We start from the raw sequence: 23,595 nt of genomic DNA on the forward strand, positions 1-23,595 counted from the left end.
TATCAGCGATCTCGTCGATCTGGCGCCTCAGCATTCCTCAGTCCGTCCGGGCGGCGCCATCTTGCCATCCGGTAGCAGTTCTCGTATCGAGCCCCTTATCTCCTCAGTTCCGGATCTACGGTGCCTGGAGAGTAATTATTACACCATCCACGAGCGGCCGCCACCTTCCGATTACTCAGGCATCGATTCCGGGCGATGGCAGAGCCCGGATCACATTCTTTTGGCCGTTTTTTCACCCCCATCCGGCGGAGCTGTCTCAGGAGGCAGCCATTCCGCTGTGCGCCCTCTAGCGCCCCCCCACTGCAAATAATTTATGAAATTTGAGACTGCATATACGCTACTGACATGGCCCCTAATTATGTTTTTATTAATGTTGCAACGATGATTGGTTATCGAGGCAGATTGCATCAGAAAACACCGACGACTGTGTCACAATTCCTGATGAGGGAGGTGCATGTTATTTTCCATCTTGAGATTCCAGAACCGCGTAATGCGCAGGATGTTGTTGTTCAACAACGGATAGAGAATGTACGATGTTACTATGCATGCTATTACCACGTGGTAGGTTACAACACGGTTGTTACAATGACAGCGTTGTTACCACGCGTGGCTTTACATCGCAAGTCGTTTCTACGACTTGCGCTAGATGGCGCACTGGATTTGGAATAGTATAAATTACTATTCCTACTCCAGTTAGTGCAACAGCAGGGAATGTGTTGGATTTGAAATCCAACACATTCCCTGGTGTTGCACACCACCTAACTCAAGTCGTAGAAACAACTTGTGATGTCAAGCCACGTGTGGTAACAACGCGGTCATTCTAACGACCGCGTTGTTACCTACCTACATGTTAACAGCAGCGTTGTAAACCCTGTTTCCCATGGTAGAGGCTCGTGTTCAGGATCAATGGGTTTACACACCGTGGAAAAGGAGTGAGGTGTTAGCCCTTAAGAGTCATCTGCCGGACCCTAGGAAAAACCCAACTGCATAATACAAAGAGTTAACGGAGGCCGCCTCATTGACAGTGATGACGCTGGCAGGTATCGAGATGTTTTTCGGGTTGTTGGTACCAGTGGACATATGGAAGCAGGTGCATATGCAGGACCATGTTGTGGAGTTGGGTGGCACTTGGAATGAGATTAGGGCATGGGATCAAGAGTGAAAGCCTGGTGAAAAGCCTAAGGCTGAGATACTAGCTATGCCGAGTCTTATCATTACTTACATGCATTCTCTCATCCCACCCAGACAAGTAGATTGGGATAAGTTAGCAGCATGTCGTCAGAAGAAAGATGAAAGTGTGTCCGATTTTTTCACTCGGTTTGAAGGGGTGTTTCTGGATTTCAGCGGACAAGATTTGTCGGTAGAAGGAGGTGTCTGGTAGTTCGTTAACAGATTTGTTATGAACCTGCTTCCTGAGATGGCGACTCGGTTGCAGGCTTCGGAGAGCACCTGGACTACCACCTCCCCCTTGGTGATATTGGGTATAGATCAGTACTATGAGCATAGGGAAAATGAGGAGAAGGAGGAGGTGGAGAAGAAGAATAAGGAGTTGAAGACTAAGGTACTAATGCAGCAGGCAGCAGGGGGTCCAGCAGGGGACATGGCACTGGTCGGGCTCAACGGTCGCGTGGCACTGGCAGAAGTGGTGTTCCAGTGGGGCCGAACCAGTGTGCATATTGTGGAAAGAAGGGACATTGGTGGAGTGAGTGTCCGGAATTGTTGCAGAAGGTCGCAGCCCCCAGAGGTCGGGGTTCAGATGGACCTGGTCGCGGTGAGAATGGTCATGATAATGTCGAGGCTGGTGCATCCTTGGGGTTTTGCTCTGATCTGAACTATTTTGATGACCCCTGGGGAAGGCAGTACTATCACGATGATTATGATATGGACAAGGCATCGGGGATGTCCTATAACTAGGACAGCCAAGAACAGGGTGAGGGATTAGTCCAAATACCTGTGGATCAGCGTGGTCCTTATGTCACAGCGGATTTGCATGTTTCAGCTAAGAGGTTTTTGGTGGATACAGGTGCAAGGACTAGCTCTGTTTCTCGTTCACTGGTCCCCAGGGCAGCTATGTCTGGCCATAACAATGTCTTGGTAAGTTTTTCAGGCATACCGGTTGTGAGCCCCATCTCCGAACCCCTTGCTTTGACTATTGGCCCTTTCACTCTAGACTCACCATTCTTATTGACAGCAAATTGTGGAGAAAATGTAATATGATTAGATTTATTGAAAAGGTTGCATGCTACAATTTCATGTTCTCCAGATGGCGTTTATATGACAATAGGACCGGATGTAGTCAGTACCAAACAGTGCTTTTCAAAAGATGCACCGCATCTTGCTGAATTTAAAGAAGTGCCGCCCACTTTGAGAGCAACAGGAGATACGGACGTAGGGTTGTTGCAGATACCACCAGTCTCTATTATGATTAAAGACAAGGGCGTGCTGCATCGTATTCCCCAGTAAAAAATACCGCAGGCGGGGGAACGGGCTTTGTTGCAGATTATACAGGATTTTATCAAATTGGGGGTCGTTGAAGAGACAGTTGCAAATGTGTGTAATAGCCCTATTCTCCCCATCCTTAAAAAGACACCCTTGGATTCCCCTGATGCTCATCCCGATGTCTATCGCTTTGTGATTGATTTACGAGAGGTTAATAAAATAGTGGTCCCTCAGTTTCCAGTGGTACCTGATATTACTGCTCTCTTAACAACGATTCCTTCCACAGCCAAATTCTTTTCTGTGGTTGACCTAAAAAATGCTTTCTTTAGCATTCGCATTCACGCGGATAGCCGGCACCTTTTTGGTTTTACCTTAGCCGTAGGAGTTTCCAATTCTGTCGAGCTCCTCAGGGGTATACTGAAAGTCCTAGTATATATAGCCAAGCCCTGAAAAGTCAGTTGGATTCCCTCTCTCTTCCCTCAGGTAACGTATTATGGCAACATGTGGACAACCTGCTGGTGGCCTCCGATACTGAAGAGGGTTGCCCCAGTCAAATTGTTGCTACATTTGGCACAGCATGGACATAAAGTGTCCCTTTCACAGTTCCAATATTGTCGACAGGAGGTCACCTATTTAGGTCACCTACTGTTGAAGGAGGGAAAGAGACTAACACCTGAACGAGTTGATGCCATTGTTAAGATGCCCATTCCCAGGACTCAGAGGGATGTGCGTGCTTTCATAGGCATCACCTCGTATTGTCTTCAATGGATACCTGGTTATTCTTTACTAACAAAGCCTTTACTCCACCTAACAATGAAAGATGTGCATGAACCTTTACCCTGGATGCATGAATGTCAGCAAGCTTTAGAACAATTAAAAGTTACGCTTTGCTCTGCACATGTGCTTGATATGCTGGATTACCAGAAGCCCGGCTGGATGTGCGCTTTATGTGTTAAAACAAGCCTTTGGAGGTAAGTAGAGGCTGTGTTCTTATTTCTCAACCCTTCTTGACACTGTTGCCAGAGCCCTCCTGAGTTGTTTAAGGGCAGCCAAGGCTGTCTCTATTCAACAATCGCCAGGGCTCGTCCACAATACAGATCTCACAGTAATGGCACCCCATGCTGTGGACACACTTCCGAACAAGACAAAGACACAGCACCTAACCATTGCTCGTCTGACTGGCTATGAATTGACCCTGTTTGCACCACACATCACAATTAAAAGATGTGCTACTTTGAACCCAGCCACGTTACTACCCCTCCCTTCAGAAAATAAGGACACAGACATCCATGATTGCTTATTTTGGATGGAAGAGGAGACGAAAGGACGTGTAGACCTGACTGATGTTCCCCAATCTGACCTGCAAGTGGAGCTATATGTCGATGGCTCTTGTTTCAAATTGTCAGATGGCACCAACACCGCAGCGTATGCCATTACTACGCTGCACATTGTAGTTGAGACATCATGTGTTCCCTGACAATCAGCACAAGCTGCAGAGTGAGTTGTTAAGTGAGGGTTTGGCTGTCAATATCTATACTGACAGCCAATATGCATTCAGAGTAGCCAATAATTTTGGGTGGCTCTGGGCGGAGAGGGGATTCCTGACTTCCCACGGTACAAAGATACAGCACTGCCCTCTGATACACAGGCTTTTGTCAGCCCTTGGCATTTCCCAAAATATTGGCAATAGTGAAGTGTAGTGCCCATAAAGCGATTACTGATGATGTGAGAAGGGAAAATGCATTTGCAGATCAGACAGCGAAGGAGACAGCCAGGTCTAAGATGAAGAGAATGTTTGTGGCGGGTGCCGGAAAATGGGATGTTTGAGGACACACTGGAAAACGTGAAAGAAATAAAGAGTGACGCAACAGTTGAGGAGCTGGCAGCATGGCAGGAGAGTATGGGGCGCTTAGACGAGGAGGGGTGCTGGACCGATAAATCCGAAAAGCAAAGATGGATGTTACCAGATGCATATGTATTCCCTGTAGTTAAAATGGCACATGGCCCAGCTCACATTAGTGCAAAAGGGATATGTAAACTATTAAATCCCGTATGGCGAAATGACAATATCTCTAAAGTAGCTGCTCATCTAGTGAAGCAAGGCATGGTTTTCCTGACACATAATCCTGGGAAAGGTACCCCTACACCTCCAGGTAAATTTGCACCCCCTTCCTTCCCTTTCGAGGTTCTCCAGATGGATTACATCGAAATGGAACAAGTTACCAACTTGAAATATGTGCTGGTGGTTGTTTGTGCATTCAGTAAATGGATTGAGGCTTACCCCACTAAATAGAACACAGCCATAGCGACGGCAAAAGCCCTTTTGCAGGAGTTTTCCCCGCACTTTGGCTTGCCCCGTTTGATTTGGAGTGACTACGGGAGTCACTTTAATGTAAAATGTATTCAGCTGGTGTGCGACGGTCTGCACATTAAGCAGAAGTTTCATGCAGTGAAACACCCCCAGTCAGCAGGTTTGGTTGAGAAGTACAATGGTACTCTCATCTTGAAGCTGGCAAAGATCAGGGAGAGCACAGGATTGCAATGGTCAGATGCGCTACCCCTTGCCCTTATATCCATGAGGGTGACAGCTCATTCTAGAATAGGATTATCCCCATTTGAGGTTGTTTTCAGGTGCCCCGCAAATGTGTGGGACGTCCCCCCACCCATGCCACTTTTCTGAAATTGAAGACCCATTACTTGTAGATTACTTATGCGAGTTGACTAAAAATGTGCGTTCTATTCATCAAAAGATGGATGAGGCACTGCTGCCAACACCTGAGGGGCCAGGGCACAGAATCCAGCCCGGTGACTTCGTTTTGGTCTAAAACTACCAGATAAGAGAGTGCTTGGAGCAAAGGTGGAAAGGGCCCCTGGAAGTCCTGCTCACCATGCGTACGGCACTGAAGGTGGATGGACGGAAGCACTGGATTCACTCATCAGACAGCCGGAGAGTCCCGCTGCCTCTCCCCTATGACAAATGGATCCTTGTAGGCATAGGGGACTATGAGATGGAGAAGGTGCCTCGTTTGGTTCCTTTTTCTGACGCCCGACTGACCTGGGCACAGACAGAGGGGGGAGAACGACGCTGCTTTGAATGAGGTAGTTTCTCCAGAAATAAGGGATGCCCAGGTTTCTCCTTCATCTGGCCCGCAGGAGCATGAGTCTCAGTCCCCTGCACCCTCTGAGATTAAGATCCTTTTTTGTGACGAGACAGTGCCTGGAGTGGCTAGGTACAATTTGTGTCCCCTGCGAAGGGACAGTGCACCAAAGTCAGGCTAGTAGGGATGGACTTCATGGATGAAGAGTAGGGTCCATGTACCTTGTCTGTGGTACCAGCGATAGATCAGTGAAAGGGAGATTGGTGCATTGTCTGAGACACTGGACAGGATAAGTGGGGGGCGCCTTCCCAGGAGGGAAGTTGCCCTATCTTGAGTGACGAGGCAGAAAGGTTTGTGACCGTGCAGCCCCACCGAGAAGTGCTCAAAAGCACCATGGTTGATGAACAATAAGAGCCTACGGACACCCAACTGTGTGTTTTTATTTATTTTTTCCCTTTCATATACCTAGCTCCATAGTAAGGACCTTCCTCTGATAGTTTGATATATAAAATGTACCCCTTTGTCCGCATTGTGATGGAAGAAGAACAGCATTTAGCAATACCCCGTTTTGAGCAAAATAGCCCTACCTGGTCGAGCTGGCCTACCAAGACTAAGATAGTGTTACTAATAATAGTTTTCGTTGCTTTGGTAGCAGTGTTAGGGATCATATGGTTCCTTGAAGAAAGACATCCTGTGTATTCCCTGATTGGTACTTCTCCTGTTCCCCTTAACCATGTATTTGTCACTTTGGCCCCTCATAAGGAAAGACACCGACAGACTTATGATGACAATGTCTTCATGCAAATGCTCCATCAAGCTCCCCATACCACCAATGTCACAAATTGTTGGGTTTGTGGCTTACTCCATTCTGTGATACATAAAAATGACCTGTTGCGGTCACTGCCCTTCTCTTATTTGGCCAGCTGCGAAGCCTGGTTTCAATTGTTCACCACGGTGTATACCCATTATCATGATGATGCAATGAATATGACATATCTTGATTATGAGGCCGTATTGGGATCTATAGGGACTCACTAAGGATTTACCCTGGAGAGGGATGGGACTACTGGTACCCTACATCCCGATGCCTGCATGAATGTCTATGAAGCAAGAATGTCACATGGCTCCAGAATGAGATGATGGACTTCCAGGACTTTACCATCACTGAATATTTCAGGTCTTTTCAATTGCGCAATATTACTCAGGATAAGGCAATGCCAATACCGGTAATTAATACAACAACTAGCTTCTGTGTCTCAGGTTTTGGAAAGGTAGCGGTAGGAGAGAGTACTTGCAACTATACTTATGAGTTGAACACGACTAGTAGTCTACCACTGCTTCCACCCCACAACGTGTATTTCATTTGTGGGCCCCAGGCTTACGTATGGCTTCCTAGGGGGTGGTCTGGTGTGTGCTACATGGCCTTCCTTTTGCCCACTGTGTATATCGCACCATCCAATTATCACAGAGACCACAGGTTACAACGCAGGAGTGTGCATCTGTCTCGAGTTAGAAGGGTTATTGACACGAAAGTTATAGATCAGACCGACACGACCTTGCAGCAATTTAGAGATGCCATGAAGTGTATTTTGCCATTTTGGGGCCCTATGCATAGCAACCGTAGTATACGCAGACTCACAAGGGTTGTAGAAGGGGTTATCAACACCACAGCAGGAATACTGACCAACATTACAGCTGAGCTTCAGGTTACGAGACTTGTTGCCCTCTAAAACAGGATGGTGTTAGACGTCAACCTTGCTGATCGAGGTGGGGCCTGTCGCGTCATCGGTAGTAGTTGCTGTGTGAACATACCGGATCACGCTCCGAATGTCTATGCAGCTATACAAAAGTTACACAGATTAGCATCTGACATCCACTAGGAGAATGGAACTTGGTTCTTGTCCGGATGGTTTTGGGGTCTGAAAGCGACCTGGGGCCGGAAAATACTCTTATTCTTAGTAGCCATTGCAGGTGCTGTATTCACTTGGTGCCTGTGCATTAATTGTCTTACGGCTGCTGTACTTATTGCATGCAAAAGTTATCACCCCAACCCAGAGTTCAAGAGTAAACAGCTAAGCCTTCCACCATGATGGTACAGGCTGCTCGTGATTTAATGCGCATAGATGGGGGCATTTTTTAATATTGATATGTGTACCTATCTAACATTGCTGATGATCAACTGAACGGTTAACTGTTGCATATGTAGCCACCATTTCCCCCATTAGAATTGTAAAGACCCTTACCTGATAGTAACAACAAAACTTTAGCTATGAATGCTAAAAAAGGAGGGTCTGTTAGAATTAAATGTGTCATTGCCCCATCCTCTATATCGTAAACTGTGTTTTGTTAGCATTCATGTACCTTTTTTATATTGATCACTATTGCAAATGTGTGTGACCAGCCCCTTCTAACACTGTGCAGGCTAAAGTTAGCATCTGAGACGCCAGTTTCCTAAAATGTAACTGCCATGTTACGTTGTGATCGAAGTCCGGCCTCTGTGCCCCCCTCTCTGCTTGCCTCAACAGAAAGCTGCTGTTGAGTAATTCCCTCTTATCGTATTCAAGGTTGAAACCAAGATGTACTAAACAAATAGTTTATTCTGCTTTTGCATGCCTATCCCTGGACCTAATTATGCTCCCACACTAGAGAGCACTGAGACCGAGCAAAATGACCTTGGGAGCCTGATAACGTGTACCCATTCTGCAGGTGGTAGCTCATCCTTCTGTGCCTTCTTTGTTCAGTCTTTTGCCCAAGTTGTATTTTTCCACCAGGGGCTGGACTAGGGAAGTGTCGGAAGTCTTATTTTGTGTTACTAAGTGTTCTGAACTCAGTCCCTCGACAGCTATCCATGAAGGTCATCACACTGGGCTCCACAGCAGTGTACTTATTAATAAAAGTATTAGATTGTAATCTCCACTGTCGTCCCGACTCTTCATTTCTGGGAAGGCTGAGAGGTGGTCACAAGTGACCTGGGTGTCCCATTTCGGGTCACTTGCTTCAGGTGCATGAGTCTCTGAGTGATTGTGTGAGTGTCTGAGTGAGTCTGTGAGTGGGTGCATGAGTGTCTGAGTGGGTTTATGAATGGGTGCGTGAGTGTCTGAGTGGGTCTGTGAGTGGGTACTAAAGTGTCTAAAGGGGGTCTGTGAGTCAGTGCATGAGTACCTCAGTGAGTCTCTCAGTGGGTGCATGAGTCTCTAACTAGGTATGTGAGTGGATGCGTGAGCATCTGAGTGGGCATGTGAGTGAGTACATGAGTATCTATATACGTCTGTGAATGGGTGTGTGAGTGTCTGAGTGGGTCTGTGAGTAGATGTGTGAATGTCTGAGTAGGTCTGTGAGTGGATGCGTGAATGTCTGAGTAGGGGTATGAGTGTGTATGTGAGTGTCTGATTAGGTTTTTGAGTGAACATGAATGTTAGATCTGGGGGTCTCTAGTTGGCAGAGGTATACACCTTAGACCAAATAGGGACCCTTGCTTCTAGTCAGGGTATAAGGACACACACGGTAGATAACCCCTGCTCACCCTCTAGGTAGCTTGGCTCGAGCAGATAGGCTTATCCCCAAGGCAATGTGTAAGGTATTTGCACGTAGACACCACAATGATCCCCCCTCCGTACACCACAAACTTAGACCACACAGGTGAGTTATATCAAAAATAATATATCTTTATCTAGTTTCCGCAGTTGAAATCAAGCATCACAGGTTTACACTATATTCGCTTTCTTGGTTGGTCGGGATCTTAAGACGATAGTCTCTAGTTTCTTGCGTGATTCGATACTCACTGAGAATGAATCAGTTCGTAGGCTCTTGTTGTTTAGGCAGCTACGTTGCTCCGTCGGCGTCACTGCGCTCGTTGTACAAAGCGCTCCTCTGGCTGTTCGGTGCAAGGTTTCCACAACTCCCTCGACGAGCCCTCAGTGACGATGTCGACGTCACCGGAGTCAGCCACCCACAGCGCGGCTTCGTAGAGCAGGGAAGAACGACTCTTGGTCTGCTTCAGGCCTCCGGGTCGCGGCAAGGCACGTGCCGATGAGCACGTCGGTTTTCCTGATGCAGCAACCGGTGTCAGGCCCGGATCAGCGCGGTACTCTCCAACAAGGCAGAGAGCAGCCAGCCCACTTCACCGGCAGATATTGAGAAGCTTGGTAGAACAGTCCACGGTCCCTGCAGCACACAGCAGCGCAGGGGGGACACAGCAGAGTCTTGGGTTCGGGGCAACCTTTCTATCCCTGGGTTGCGAAACAGGAGGCCAGCTCTTCTCAGGCCCTTGGAGATTCGGTTTAAGACACAGCACACAGCAAAGTCTTGTTTGGTCAAGTGGGTAGAGTCAGCACACAGCAAGACCCCTTCTCCTCCTCAGCTTCAGTTGTACAGCAGAACAGGTCAGCCCTTAGAGCACACAGCAAGGCAATCTTCCTTCAGTTCTTCAGCAGTCCGTCTTTCAGCAGAGGTTCCTCTTGATGGTAGAATCTAAAAATCTGTTGTCAGGGGTCTTGTACTTATACCCCTAAAAGTCTTTGAAGTCTTTGTGCAAGTGGGTCCTGAGCCCGGTCTGATCCAGTTCTGGGTGTTGCTGGAGCACTTTGTTTTCCTGGCTTCTACATTCTTTTCAGAGTGAGGGGCAGAGTCGTCAGCCGCCCAGCAGGAGGTGGAGCCAGCAGTGTGGCAGGCAGGCACAGCCCTATTCACTCCCAGGTGCTATCTCCTCCCTCCACTCTCCTTGCAAATGTCGCCATTCAGCAGAGGGCTGACTCAGCCAACCTCCTGGGGGATCCCCAGCCCCTGTCACTCTCAAGCCACACAGTCAATCCACAAGCACGCCCAGGCACACAGAAGGGTCAGACAAGAGAACAGCTACTCTCTAAAAAGTACTATTCTCCAACTCAGGATTTAAAAACAACCTCTCCTAAAAGATGTGTTATTAAATGCTGAGCTCAGGGATATCAAACACTCATGTCTTATCTTGTTCCTATGAGAAGATAGGTGGATAGCCATTGGCACCAGCCTCCCCCATGTTAGCCTATGGAGCAAGATAACCTTGCAGCAGTGAACACACAAAATGGCCGTTGTTCACTACCAGAACATGTTACCGCACTAGTACATGCTCTACCTTTTACATACACTGCACCCTGCCCAGGGGGGTACCTTGGGCCTTCCATAGGGATGACTGACGTGTATAAAAAGGGAAGGGTTAGGCCCGGTCAGTGTGGACACTGACCAGGAGGACATGGCAGTCCGGGGACTGCAGGCAGGCCTGCGGTGGCAGGCCTGAGACACCATTTTAGGGCTACACAGGTGGGTGGCGCAATCAGCGCTGCAGACCCACTAGTAGCATCTGTCATCACCAGCCCTGGCACACACAGTGCACTTTACTAGGGACTTCCTGGTGATACAGATATGCCAATCAGGTATATCCAATCAATATGATATTTTACACAGGGAGCACTTACACTCTGGCACTGATTAGCAGTGGCAGAGTGTCCAAAGCATCTAAACCAGCAAAAACGAAATCCATCACAGCTTCAAAAATCCAGGTAGCAGAGGCAAAAGATAGGGGAAAAACCCACGCCAAGGATGTCAGGTCCAACACGTGTCCCCTCCAGCTGAAAGTGGGGAGAACTACCCACCCTCTTGGGAGTTCTCATCACTAAGGCGGAAAAACCTGGACAGACCATCAGCATTGGCGTGCTCTGTACCGGGACGGTGTTCCACCGTAAAGTCCATTCCCTGTAGGGAGATGGACCACCTCAACAGTTTTGGATTCTCACCCCTCATCTGCATTAACCATCTGAGGGGCCTGTGGTCGGTCTGAACACGGAAGTGAGTCCCAAACAGGTAGGGCCTCAGCTTCTTCAGGGCCCAGACCACAGCAAATGCTTCCCTTTCAATAGCGCTCCACCTCTGTTCCCTGGGGAGTAGCCTCCTACTAATGAAAGCTACAGGCTGGTCCCCGCCCTCGTCGTCCATCTGTGAGAGTACTGCTCCCACACCTTGCTCTGAAGCGTCTCTTTGCACTACGAACTCACTCGAAAAGTCAGGCGCCTTAAGCACCGGTGCTGTGCACATTGCAGTTTTCAGGGCATCAAAAGCAGTTTGACAGGCCTCGGTCCAATTCACTTTCCTGGGCTGATTTCTAGAGGTTAGTTCTGTCAAGGGGGCAACAATGGTGCCGTATCCCTTGATGAACCGTCTGTAATACCCGGTGAGTTCTATAAAGGCTCTCACCTCTGTCTGCGTCTTGGGGGGTTCCCAAGCCAGAATGGTATCAATCTTCGCCTGTAGGGGCGCCACCTGGCCGCTCCCTACCTGGTGTCCCAAATACACCACTGATCCCTGCCCTATCTGGCACTTACTGGCCTTGATAGTGAGGCCTGCCTCTTGCAGAGCCCTCAACACTTCACAGAGGTGTTGCAAGTGTTCCTCCCAAGTGGAGCTGAACACAGCAATGTCATCCAAGTATGCGGCGCTGAATTGCTCCAGCCCGGTCAGTACCCGGTTGACCAGTCTCTGGAAGGTGGCAGGGGCATTTTTCAATCCAAAGGGCATGACGCGAAACTGGAAGTGCCCCTCCGGTGTGGAAAATGCCGACCTCTCCCTTGCCCCTTCAGTTAAGGCAATCTGCCAGTACCCCGAAGTCAAATCGAAGGTGCTGAGGTACCGGGCAGCTCCCAACCGATCCACGAGCTCATCAGCTCTGGGGATGGGGTGCGCGTCAGTCTTGGTGACCGCATTGAGCCCACGGTAGTCCACGCAAAACCGAAGTTCTGACGGGCCACCGGGTGTAGCAGATTTCTTGGGAACGAGGACCACTGGGCTAGCCCAGGGACTGCTAGAGGGCTCAATTACCCCTAACGCCAACATCTTGGAAACTTCTTCCTTGATGCTGGCCCTGACCTTGTCAGCTACTCTGTAAAACTTCTGTTTCACAGGCAGACTATCTCCAGTGTCCACATCATGGACGCACCAATTGGTGACACCTGGGGTCAGGGAGAACAGGGAGGCAAACTGACCCAACACCTGGCGACAGTCTCTCTGCTGTTCTGGGGTCAGGGTGGGCGAGAGGACCACACCATCCACTGACCCGTCTTGCTCCTTGGTTGCCAGGAGGTCAGGGAGAGGATCACTATCCTCCTCCCCACCGTCATCTGTAGCCATGAGCATCATCACTTCAGACCTCTCGAAGTGGGGTTTGAGGCGGTTCACATGCAAGACTCTAAGGGGCTGCCTGGGAGTCTTCATGTTGATCAGGTAGGTCACCTCACTCTTGCGCTCTACCACCTCATATGGCCCGGTCCACTTGTCACGGAGCGCACAATGCTCCACCGGCGCCATTACCCACACTTTCTGCCCAGGATGAAATTCAACCAGAGTGGTATTCTGGTCGTACCATCTTTTCATCTCCTCCTGGCTGGCTTCTAGGTTCTCCTGAGCGAGCTTCCTGAAGCGCTGCGTTTGGTTGCGGATGGCCAGCACATAGCTGAACACATCCTGGGGAGTTTTCCCACGGGATTTCTCCCACCCCTCCTTCACCAGTGTGAGAGGTCCTTTAACAGGGTGGCCATACAGCAGTTCAAAGGGGCTGAACCCTAAGGACTTCTGAGGCACCTCCCTGTAGGCAAACAACAGGCATGGTAACAAGACGTCCCACTTCCGTCTCATGGGCTCCGCTAGGCCCATAATCATACCTTTCAGGGTGCGGTTGAACCTTTCAACCAACCCATTTCCTTGCGGGTGGTAAGGAGTGGTGAACTTATAAGTTACCCCACACTCCTCCCACAGAGACTTCATATACCTAGAGATGAAGTTGGTACCCCGGTCGGAGACCACCTCTCGGGGGAACCCCACGCGGGAAAAGATCCCCATCAATGCACGGCCCACCACGGGTGCTGTGATTGTCCTGAGAGGGACTGCTTCCGGGTACCGAGTGGCGTGATCCACCAAGACCAGGATAAACCTGTTGCCTAAGGCGGTCTTGGGATCCAGGGGCCCTACGATATCAATGCCCACCCGCTCGAAAGGGGTGCTCACTACCGGAAACGGCTGGAGGGGCGCCACGCACTTCCCTCCGCTCTTACCACTGGCTTGACAGGTTTGGCAAGACTTACAAAAGGTACCGACGTGCTTCTTCATCTGGGGCCAGTAGAAGTGGGTGACAAGCCTGTGATAGGTCTTGTCTTGCCCCAGATGTCCTGCGAGAGGCACGTCATGAGCCAGACCCAGTAAGAAGTTCCTGAAGCGCTTGGGTACCACCAGCACACGGGCTGCACCGGGCTCAGCGAACTTAGGCTCACTATAAAGTAAGTCATCCTCCCAGTAAATCAAATGTTCCTTGGACCCTAGGCCCGCTGCCTGGTCTGCAGCCTGCTGCCGCACAACAAGGAGAGAAGGGCACTCCTTCTGAGCCTGGCAGAATTCCTCCCTGGAGGGACCACCCTCTTGCTGCCAATGGGTCAGCTCAGGCAATTCCCCCAGTTCGGCCACCTGTTCCCCTGTAGGTTCCAGGGCATCCCCCTCAGGTTCTGCTTCCTCCGGGACCGTGGGAACAGTGGGGGCCGGTTTCCCGCGCCCTCTGCCCCTTCCTCTCCTGACAGGTTCCTGGGCCATTGTTCCAGGCTCCGGTTCTACTAATCCACCCTTACTGGCTGTCATGGCACGTGTGGATACACAGATCCACGCTGGCAGTCCTAACATCTCCAAGTGAGTTCTGTGCTCTACGTCCTTCCATGGAGAACTCTCCAGGTCGTTACCCAACAGACAATCTACTGGCAAGGCATCACTGACACAGACTTCCAAGGTACCAGAGACTCCCCCCCATGTAAATGGAACACGCGCCATCTTGCAGAGGCGCACTGAAGTGTCAGCTGCCACTACTGGGCGGAGCACATTGGGAATGACCTGCTCTTCAGACACCCACTGACACCTGACAGATGTCACACTAGCCCCGGTGTCCCTCAGAGCCTCTATCTCCCTCCCAATGATGGTCACCTTTTGCCCGTATTTCTTAGTGTTAGCGGGTATCAAGGTATCCTGGACCATCTCTTGGTCTCCTAAAGAGACAAGGGTCATCATAGCTAATCCCTCCTCCCCACTGGAAATCAAATCCCCTCCCAAAGCTACACTAGCTAACCCTGGGACGGGAGCAGCAGCTGGTGCTGGGGGTTTCTTGGGACAGTTAGGGGCTATGTGGCCCACTTCCCTACAAGCATAGCAAGTAGGCGGTGGTCTGTTGCCCTTAGGGGGCCAAGACCTCTTAGGCTTGGGGGCTTGGGACTCCTTCTCCTGGGAACTGTTTTGGGGCCCTTTAGCAAACTCCTTACTGTTACCCTTGTCCTCCCCACCTTTCTGCTGGGGACCCTGTCCACCCTTGGCTGGCATACTTACCACCCCGTGTTGACCCTGGTGCTAGTCCAGTGGTCTGCCTCTTTAGCAAGCTCACTGGGATCAGTTAACTTGCTGCCTAAAAGATGCTGGCGCAGCTCTGGAACACATAGACTACTCAAGTGCTCCCAACTAATCAAGTGACACAACCCCACATAATCAGTTACTTTGCTGCCCTTTATCCAACCTTCCAGTGCACGCATGTACATACTCACACACTCCACCCAAGTACTCGAATCAAGTTTCTTGAAGTTCCTGAACTTCTGGCGGTACTGTTCTGGTGTAAGCCCATACCTGAGGCATAAGGCCTCCTTCATTGTGAGGTAGGTTAAGGTCCCTGCTGCTTCTAAGGGTGCTAAGACATCCCACCCAGAGGCCTCAAAATGCTTCCACAACCCTGCTCCCCAACTCTTCTCAGGCACTTCATTCATCTTCAAGGCAAGCTCATAGGATCTAAACCATGCATAGACATCCTCACCCCTCTGATAATTCTGTACCAAATCTTTTAGTATGTATACTTTACCCGCCTGTACTGGTTGTGCGCTGCCACCATTCGGACTGGACTCCACTTGTTTGGCTTTAATGTCCAGCTCCCTCATGCTCAACTCATGAGCCAACTGGAGTTTTCTCTCTTCCAAAGCAAGAGCATTCCTCCTCTCCTCCGCCTCTTTCTCACTGTCAAGGCGCAGTTTCCTTTCTTCCGCTTGAGCTTTGAGCTTAAAAAGTTCAATCTCATGGGCCCTAATCCTCTGATTTTCCTCCAGCTCCTCTGGAGAAAGGCTCCTACCGGAATGGGTGCTGCCAGCCCTAGACGCTGGCCTATTCACTGGCAGATCATCGGATCCAAATCCGTGCTCCGGTGTGCCATCCCCTCCAGTAGTTTCCTCGGTTGCGCCATTCTTGGCCTCCCAGCAGGCCCTTAGAGCTTTCTGTAGCTCCGTCTTGTTGGCGCCGCCCTTCACTGGGCATCCAAGCTGCTTGTAGAATTGCTTTAGTTGCTCCTTCTTATATTCGAGCAACTTTTTCACTTCGAATTGCAATTCCGACTCCTCACCTACTCCATTCAGAGACATGATGCTTCGTCGATCCTCCAAGAATAGTCTTCGCAAAAAACTTTGTGCAATGCAACTGCTTACTAGATTAGTGATGTACGAAGAATCACTGCAGGTCAAGTGCAAATACTGGTTCTAATCCGCACCGCTGACCACCAATGTTAGATCTGGGGGTCTCTAGTTGGCAGAGGTATACACCTTAGACCAAATAGGGACCCTTGCTTCTAGTCAGGGTACAAGGACACACACGGTAGATAACCCCTGCTCACCCTCTAGGTAGCTTGGCTCGAGCAGACAGGCTTCTCCCCAAGGCAATGTGTAAGGTATTTGCACGTAGACACCACAATGATCCCCCCTCCGTACACCACAAACTTAGACCACACAGGTGAGTTATATCAAAAATAATATATCTTTATCTAGTTTCCGCAGTTGAAATCAAGCATCACAGGTTTACACTATATTCGCTTTCTTGGTTGGTCGGGATCTTAAGACGATAGTCTCTAGTTTCTTGCGTGATTCGATACTCACTGAGAATGAATCAGTTCGTAGGCTCTTGTTGTTTAGGCAGCTACGTTGCTCCGTCGGCGTCACTGCGCTCGTTGTACAAAGCGCTCCTCTGGCTGTTCGGTGCAAGGTTTCCACAACTCCCTCGACGAGCCCTCAGTGACAATGTCGACGTCACCGGAGTCAGCCACTCACAGCGCGGCTTCGTAGAGCAGTGAAGAACGACTCTTGGTCTGCTTCAGGCCTCCGGGTCGTGGCAAGGCACGTGCCGATGAGCACGTCGGTCTTCCTGATGCAGCAACCGGTGTCAGGCCCGGATCAGCGCGGTACTCTCCAACAAGGCAGAGAGCAGCCAGCCCACTTCACCGGCAGAAGTTGAGAAGCTTGGTAGAACAGTCCACGGTCCCTGCAGCACACAGCAGCGCAGGGGGGACACAGCAGAGTCTTGGGTTCGGGGCAACCTTTCTATCCCTGGGTTGCGAAACAGGAGGCCAGCTCTTCTCAGGCCCTTGGAGATTCGGTTTAAGACACAGCACACAGCAAAGTCTTGTTTGGTCAAGTGGGTAGAGTCAGCACACAGCAAGACCCCTTCTCCTCCTCAGCTTCAGTTGTACAGCAGAACAGGTCAGCCCTTAGAGCACACAGCAAGGCAATCTTCCTTCAGTTCTTCAGCGGTCCGTCTTTCAGCAGAGGTTCCTCTTGATGGTAGAATCTAAAAATCTGTTGTCAGGGGTCTTGTACTTATACCCCTAAAAGTCTTTGAAGTCTTTGTGCAAGTGGGTCCTGAGCCCGGTCTGATCCAGTTCTGGGTGTTGCTGGAGCACTTTGTTTTCCTGGCTTCTACATTTTTTTCAGAGTGAGGGGCAGAGTCGTCAGCCGCCCAGCAGGAGGTGGAGCCAGCAGTGTGGCAGGCAGGCACAGCCCTATTCACTCCCAGGTGCTATCTCCTCCCTCCACTCTCCTTGCAAATGTCGCCATTCAGCAGAGGGCTGACTCAGCCAACCTCCTGGGGGATCCCCAGCCCCTGTCACTCTCAAGCCAGACAGTCAATCCACAAGCACGCCCAGGCACACAGAAGGGTCAAACAAGAGAACAGCTACTCTCTAAAAAGTACTATTCTCCAACTCAGGATTTAAAAACAACCTCTCCTAAAAGATGTGTTATTAAATGCTGAGCTCAGGGATATCAAACACTCATGTCTTATCTTGTTCCTATGAGAAGATAGGCGGATAGCCATTGGCACCAGCCTCCCCCATGTTAGCCTATGGAGCAAGATAACCTTGTAGCAGTGAACACACAAAATGGCCGTTGTTCACTACCAGAACATGTTACCGCACTAGTACATGCTCTACCTTTTACATACACTGCACCCTGCCCAGGGGGGTACTTTTGGCCTTCCATAGGGATGACTGACGTGTATAAAAAGGGAAGGGTTAGGCCCGGTCAGTGTGGACACTGACCAGGAGGAATGGCAGTCCGGGGACTGCAGGCAGGCCTGCGGTGGCAGGCCTGAGACACCATTTTAGGGCTACACAGGTGGGTGGCGCAATCAGCGCTGCAGACCCACTAGTAGCATCTGTCATCACCAGCCCTGGCACACACAGTGCACTTTACTAGGGACTTCCTGGTGATACAGATATGCCAATCAGGTATATCCAATCAATATGATATTTTACACAGGGAGCACTTACACTCTGGCACTGATTAGCAGTGGCAGAGTGTCCAAAGCATCTAAACCAGCAAAAACGAAATCCATCACAGCATCAAAAATCCAGGTAGCAGAGGCAAAAGATAGGGGAAAAACCCACGCCAAGGATGTCAGGTCCAACAATGAATCTCTGAGTGGGTCTGTGAGTGGGTGCATGAGTGTATGAGTGGGTCTGTGAGTGGGTGCATGAGCCTCTGAGTGGGTCTGTGAGGGAGTGTATGAGTATCTCATTGTATCCGTGAATGGGTGTGTGATTCTCTGAGTGGGTCTATGATTGGGTGTGTGCGTATTTGGCCCCTGTTATGCTCTGCTCTGTTTTACCATTTCTGCTTTTTTTCTGCCCTCTGGTTTGCCTTTCCTGCTCATTTTCCTGCCTCTGTTTTGCTTTTTCTGTTCATTTTCATGCCCTCTGTTCTGCCCGCTTCTGCTCTGTTTTGCCTTTTCTGTTCAATTTTCTGCCCTCTGTTTTTCCCTTTTCTGCCCACTTTTCTAATCTCTCTTTTGCCTTTCCTGCTCTTTTTTCTACTCTTCCATTTCCCTTTTCTGCTCAGACCCCATCCCTAGGAGCCTGGCCACATTTCAATGGGGGAGAAGGGATGTGTTGACCCCTTCCATCAGCATCTCATCCCCGGACATGTGTGTCTGGGTGCCCTGGTCCCAGCCAGGGCACCCATTGTACACAATAGGGACTGTGGGGGGAGCCTTAAGGCCTCCACGGTCACAGCCAGCTACTCACCTCCTACGGGAGCTGCCATTGCTGCTGCACGCATGGATCTGCCGGAAAGGCATCCCTCTCCGTGCAGGAGCAATAGTGTCATTTCTTTCCCTGCCTACAGACATGCAGGCAGGGAAAGAGATAAAACATCTGCTTTCAGTAGGCAGGAGCACTTTAACATTTCCTTCCAACTGGAACTGGTAATTTTGATTTTGCTTGGTGGGAGCTATCAGCTCATGCCAAGCAAAAGCAAACAGCTATGTCCCGGGTGTGAGCACCCCGGGACATAGCAGGAGCCGGTACTGGGGGTGGGTGGGGTTGGTCCCTAGGGATATATATGAATCCAGCAAAAGAAATAAAAAGATCTGCAAGTCGCTGAATGCTGTGCCCCCTTTCTTCACTACTCTTCAAACACCTCTCCTGGCACACTGCTTGTTGGGGGCTTAAGGTCCATAGGGTTCTTGGGGGTCAACAAGGCCTCCTGTTACCTCCAGCAAGTCCCACACCGCCTGATTGCTGGGAGGACTTTGGAGGTCACGCCCACTTTCTCCCCCACTCTGCAAATGCACCTCCAGGTACACTGCTGGTTGGGGGATAAAGTCCCCTTGGCTCCAGGGGTTCTTGGGGGGCCAACAAACCCTCATGTTATCTCCAGTTAGTCCCACACAGCCTGATTGCTGAGAGGTTATCGTAGGCCATGACCCGGTTCTCCACCACTCTGCAAACGCGCCTCGTGGTGCACTGCTGGTCGGGGAATTAAGTCTTCTTGGTTCCAGGGGGTCCTCCTGTTACCTCCAGTAAGTCCCACATAGCACGATTGCTGTAAGGAATTCAGAGGTCATGCCCACTTTCTTCACCACTCTGTAAACAATGAATTCCCATTGGCTGCTGATGGACCTCGGGGGCCAAGAAGCCCTGCTGTTACCCCCAGTAAGTCCCTTACACCGGGATTCCTGAGAGCTGGTTGGAGGTACCGCCCCCTTTCTCCACCACTCTGAAAACATGACTACTAGTTAAACAACCATAGAAATTCACTTAAAAGACCAAAGGTTAGAGGAACGATATAGTTAGGAAATAGAATTTGAAAAACCTTAGAAACTCACTTAAAAAACCAAAAGTTACAGGGATGTTATAGTTAGGGGATAGAATTAAAAATACTTAGAAATTCACTGAATAAACCAAAGGTTAGAGGGATGTTATAGTTAGGCTGAGATTTCACTTGTACAAAACCAGTGAAATTCAGCCGTTTAGTTACCTGAGTAACTATAACATATGCCCCCTCAATGCATTGCTTATGATGTCACACATTACACCATTCGTGATATGGTCAGTGACATCGCTGATGATATCTCAAATGACATTACTGATTAAATAATCAATCTATTGAAAATATTTTCAAGAGTTTATGGGTGTTAAACATATACACTAACTTACTACAAAGGTTAACTTAATATACTAGGTGCACTACTACTTAATGATACTACTTTTAAATACATATTATGTGAGTGGCTGTGTGACTATGTATCCTTGTGTGTATGGGTGTATAAGTGCCAGTATGGGCATATAAGTGATTGTGTGGGTGAGTGACATGCTGTGTGAGTGGCAGCATTGGTGAGGAAGTGGGTGTGACAGTGGCTGTATGAGTGAACGAGTGGCAGTGTGAGTGGCCCTGTGGGTGGGTAAGTAGGTGTGTAGTGATTGAATGGGTGAGTGAGTGGTTGTCTGAATGGCTATAAGAGTGAGTGACTCATTGTGTAAGTGGCTGTGTGGGTGAGCGTGTGGTTGTTTGGTTAAATAAATTGATGTGTGAGTGGCTGTATTGGGGAGTGTGTGCGCAATGGCTGTATCGGTGAGTGAGTGGATGTGTGAGTGCTTTTATGGATGTGTGAATGGGTATGTAAGTGGTTGAGTGGGTATGTGAGTGTTTGTATGGGTGAGTGAGTGGCTGTGTTGAGAGACTGTATGCATGAGTGAGTGGGTATGTGAGTAACTGTATAGGCAATTATTGGATGTGTCAGTAGCCGTATGGGTGAGTGTTTGGCTATGTGAGTGGCTGTTCAAGAGAGTGACTGGTTGTGTGAGTGGCTGTATGGGTGAGTGAGTGGCTGTGCAAGTGGCTCTACGAGTGAGTGGGTATGTGACTGCCTCCATGAAAGAGTGATTGGGCATATGAGTACTGGTATGGGTCCGTGAATGGGTATGAGTGGTTCTGTGGGTGGGTCAGTGGGCATACAAGAGTTTGTGTGGGGGTGTGAGTGGGTGTGTGGGTGTGTGAGGCACTCTGTGGATGATGTCACCAGGGATATTATCAGTGATGCCATTTGAGATGTCATCAGTGATGTCACTGATCATGCCATGAGTGATGTAATGTTTGAAGTCATAAACAGTGCATTGTGGGGGAGTAAGTTATAGTTAGCTCAGGGGACTATACTGCTGAATTTCACTGGTTTTGTACAAGATAAATCTCAGCCTGACTTTAACGTCCCTGTAACCTTTGGTTTTTCAGTGAATATATATATATTTACTGCATGTGACTATCCAAAGACAAACCGCTCCCATAGGAAATAGGACGGAGCACACTGTAGGATTGCAGGAATCAAATATTTTAAACCAGCATGATGCATTTCGGCATCGTTGCTTTTTTCAAATGCATTGAAATTGCGCTTCTTTAAACAGGTCTTGACACATTTTATTGGTGGAGTTCTAATGTGACCAGTGAGAAAGGACTAGGATGTCTCAACAGTTGGAATAGATAATTTGAGCACCATTCGCATACATGCTATGAGTGTTTCTTTGGCCAAAAATGTCCGTTGGCCCCATAATGAAGGTCTGCCCCATGTTTTAAAGAAATATTGATGCCCCAGTGGCCACTGGCTGCATCTTGTTTGCACGTTGCTGGCACTGCCTCTCTCATCGCTGCACCAGTAATCTATGTTTGTTCAATTGCTGTGTATGCGGTTGAAAATTGATCTGCTCCTGCAACTCCATCATCCAGCCACCTATGGCCCACCAGATAGCAGGTACCTGCAAGCACTGGTATGGTGACCAATGGTACTCATGCAGCCAGATCTGACTTGTGTCGGCAGGAGTGCCTTTGCTGCTTGGCTTGTGGTGGTTCAGTGGTTGTTTCAATACCTCGATTACTTCCACCTTTCACCTCTGAATCTGCTGAACTACTCCAGGATGGGTGCTCCAAAATGTGCTAGTGGCCGCACATAAATATATAAAGACAAACTGCTCCTGCAGGAAACAGGACAGGGCACACTGTGATATTGCAGGTATCAAATGTATTTAAACCTGCATGACGTGCTTAGGCACCCTTGCCTTTTTCAAATCCTGATGACACGCCTGTATTGAAATTACGCTGTTCTAAACAGGTCTTGCTGCATTTTTATTGACAGCGTTCTTATATGGCCAGTGGGAAAGGACTAAGATGTCTCAATACTTGAAATAGAAAATGAGAGCACTATTTGCATGCATGCTGTGAGTGTTTCTTTGGCCAAAAATGTCAGTTGGCCCATAATAGATGTTTGCCCATTTTTTAAGAAATATTATATCCCCCAGTGGACACGGGCTGCATCTTGCTTGCTTATAAACTTTGATAGAAAAGCAGGCATTTGAAGTGAGCACATTTAGAGTGACGCAGGTGTTGCAGGGTGCTCCATACAGGAGTCGTTTCCCACCTAAACTTGGGAACTACCCAGAGCGCTCTGCTTCTTTTTTTTGCATAACTTATGCTGGCCTCTATTCCTGAAAGGGTATTGGTATTCCAGCTTGGCTTTGATGGTATTTTTCCAATCCGAAGCTGTAATACTATGCCTGGAGTGGTAAAAAACGTTCGACATTTTATAACTCGGAGTGGATGGTACTTTGTTAATCCTATGCTTAAAGACTTTGCTGGAGAAATGGTTAAGGACTTTGGGCCAGATGTAGGTGGCCAAATAGCGAGCGCTAATGATGAAATTCGCAGAATGTGAGCGTTAGCGCTCGCTATTTTGCAGCGAGCAGTGTAGGTAAGTTGAAACCTACTAGCAAAATAAGGAATCGCAAAATTGCGATTCCATATTTTGCTCTTGCATTTAAGGAATCGCAAATTGCAACTTCAAGTTGGTGGTAATTAGCTATTTCCTTTAAAAAAACACTTTTTGGCTTTTTTTTAAGTGCCATGTGGCACACATTCATGCCCTTAGGTCATGTATGTGTGCCACATGTGCACACATGCACATTTCAGGGGTGCAACAGGGTGCCCTTTTGGAACTCTGGCACCCTTGAAATTGTTCCCGCCATTTGTGAGTGCCTCTTGGTGACTCGCAAATTGCGGGAGCAATTCCTATTCATTCCTTTAGGCCTCTTGGCCCATAGGAATGAATGGGAAGGTATTCCTTAATTACGAATAGCAATTTGCGATTCACAATTAAGGAATATTAAGGAATCGCAAAAAATATTGCGATTCCTACCTACATGGCATTTTGCGATTCCTTAATAGCGATTCCCTAAAAATCGCTATTAAGGAATCTCAAACATGCATTTACCTACATCTGGCCCTTTTCTATCTTGGCGTGGATGACATTGTGCTAATCCTAAGCTTAAAAACTTTGAAAAGCAGACATTTGAGGTGAGCAAAAATAGGACCAGATGGACAAAATCGAATGTTTGTGATTTCCTAATAGCGAATGTTAGCGATTCACTATTAGGAAATAG

Source organism: Triturus cristatus, chromosome 3_1 (genome assembly GCF_964204655.1).
Source record: "Triturus cristatus chromosome 3_1, aTriCri1.1, whole genome shotgun sequence".
Lineage (NCBI taxonomy): Eukaryota > Metazoa > Chordata > Amphibia > Caudata > Salamandridae > Triturus > Triturus cristatus.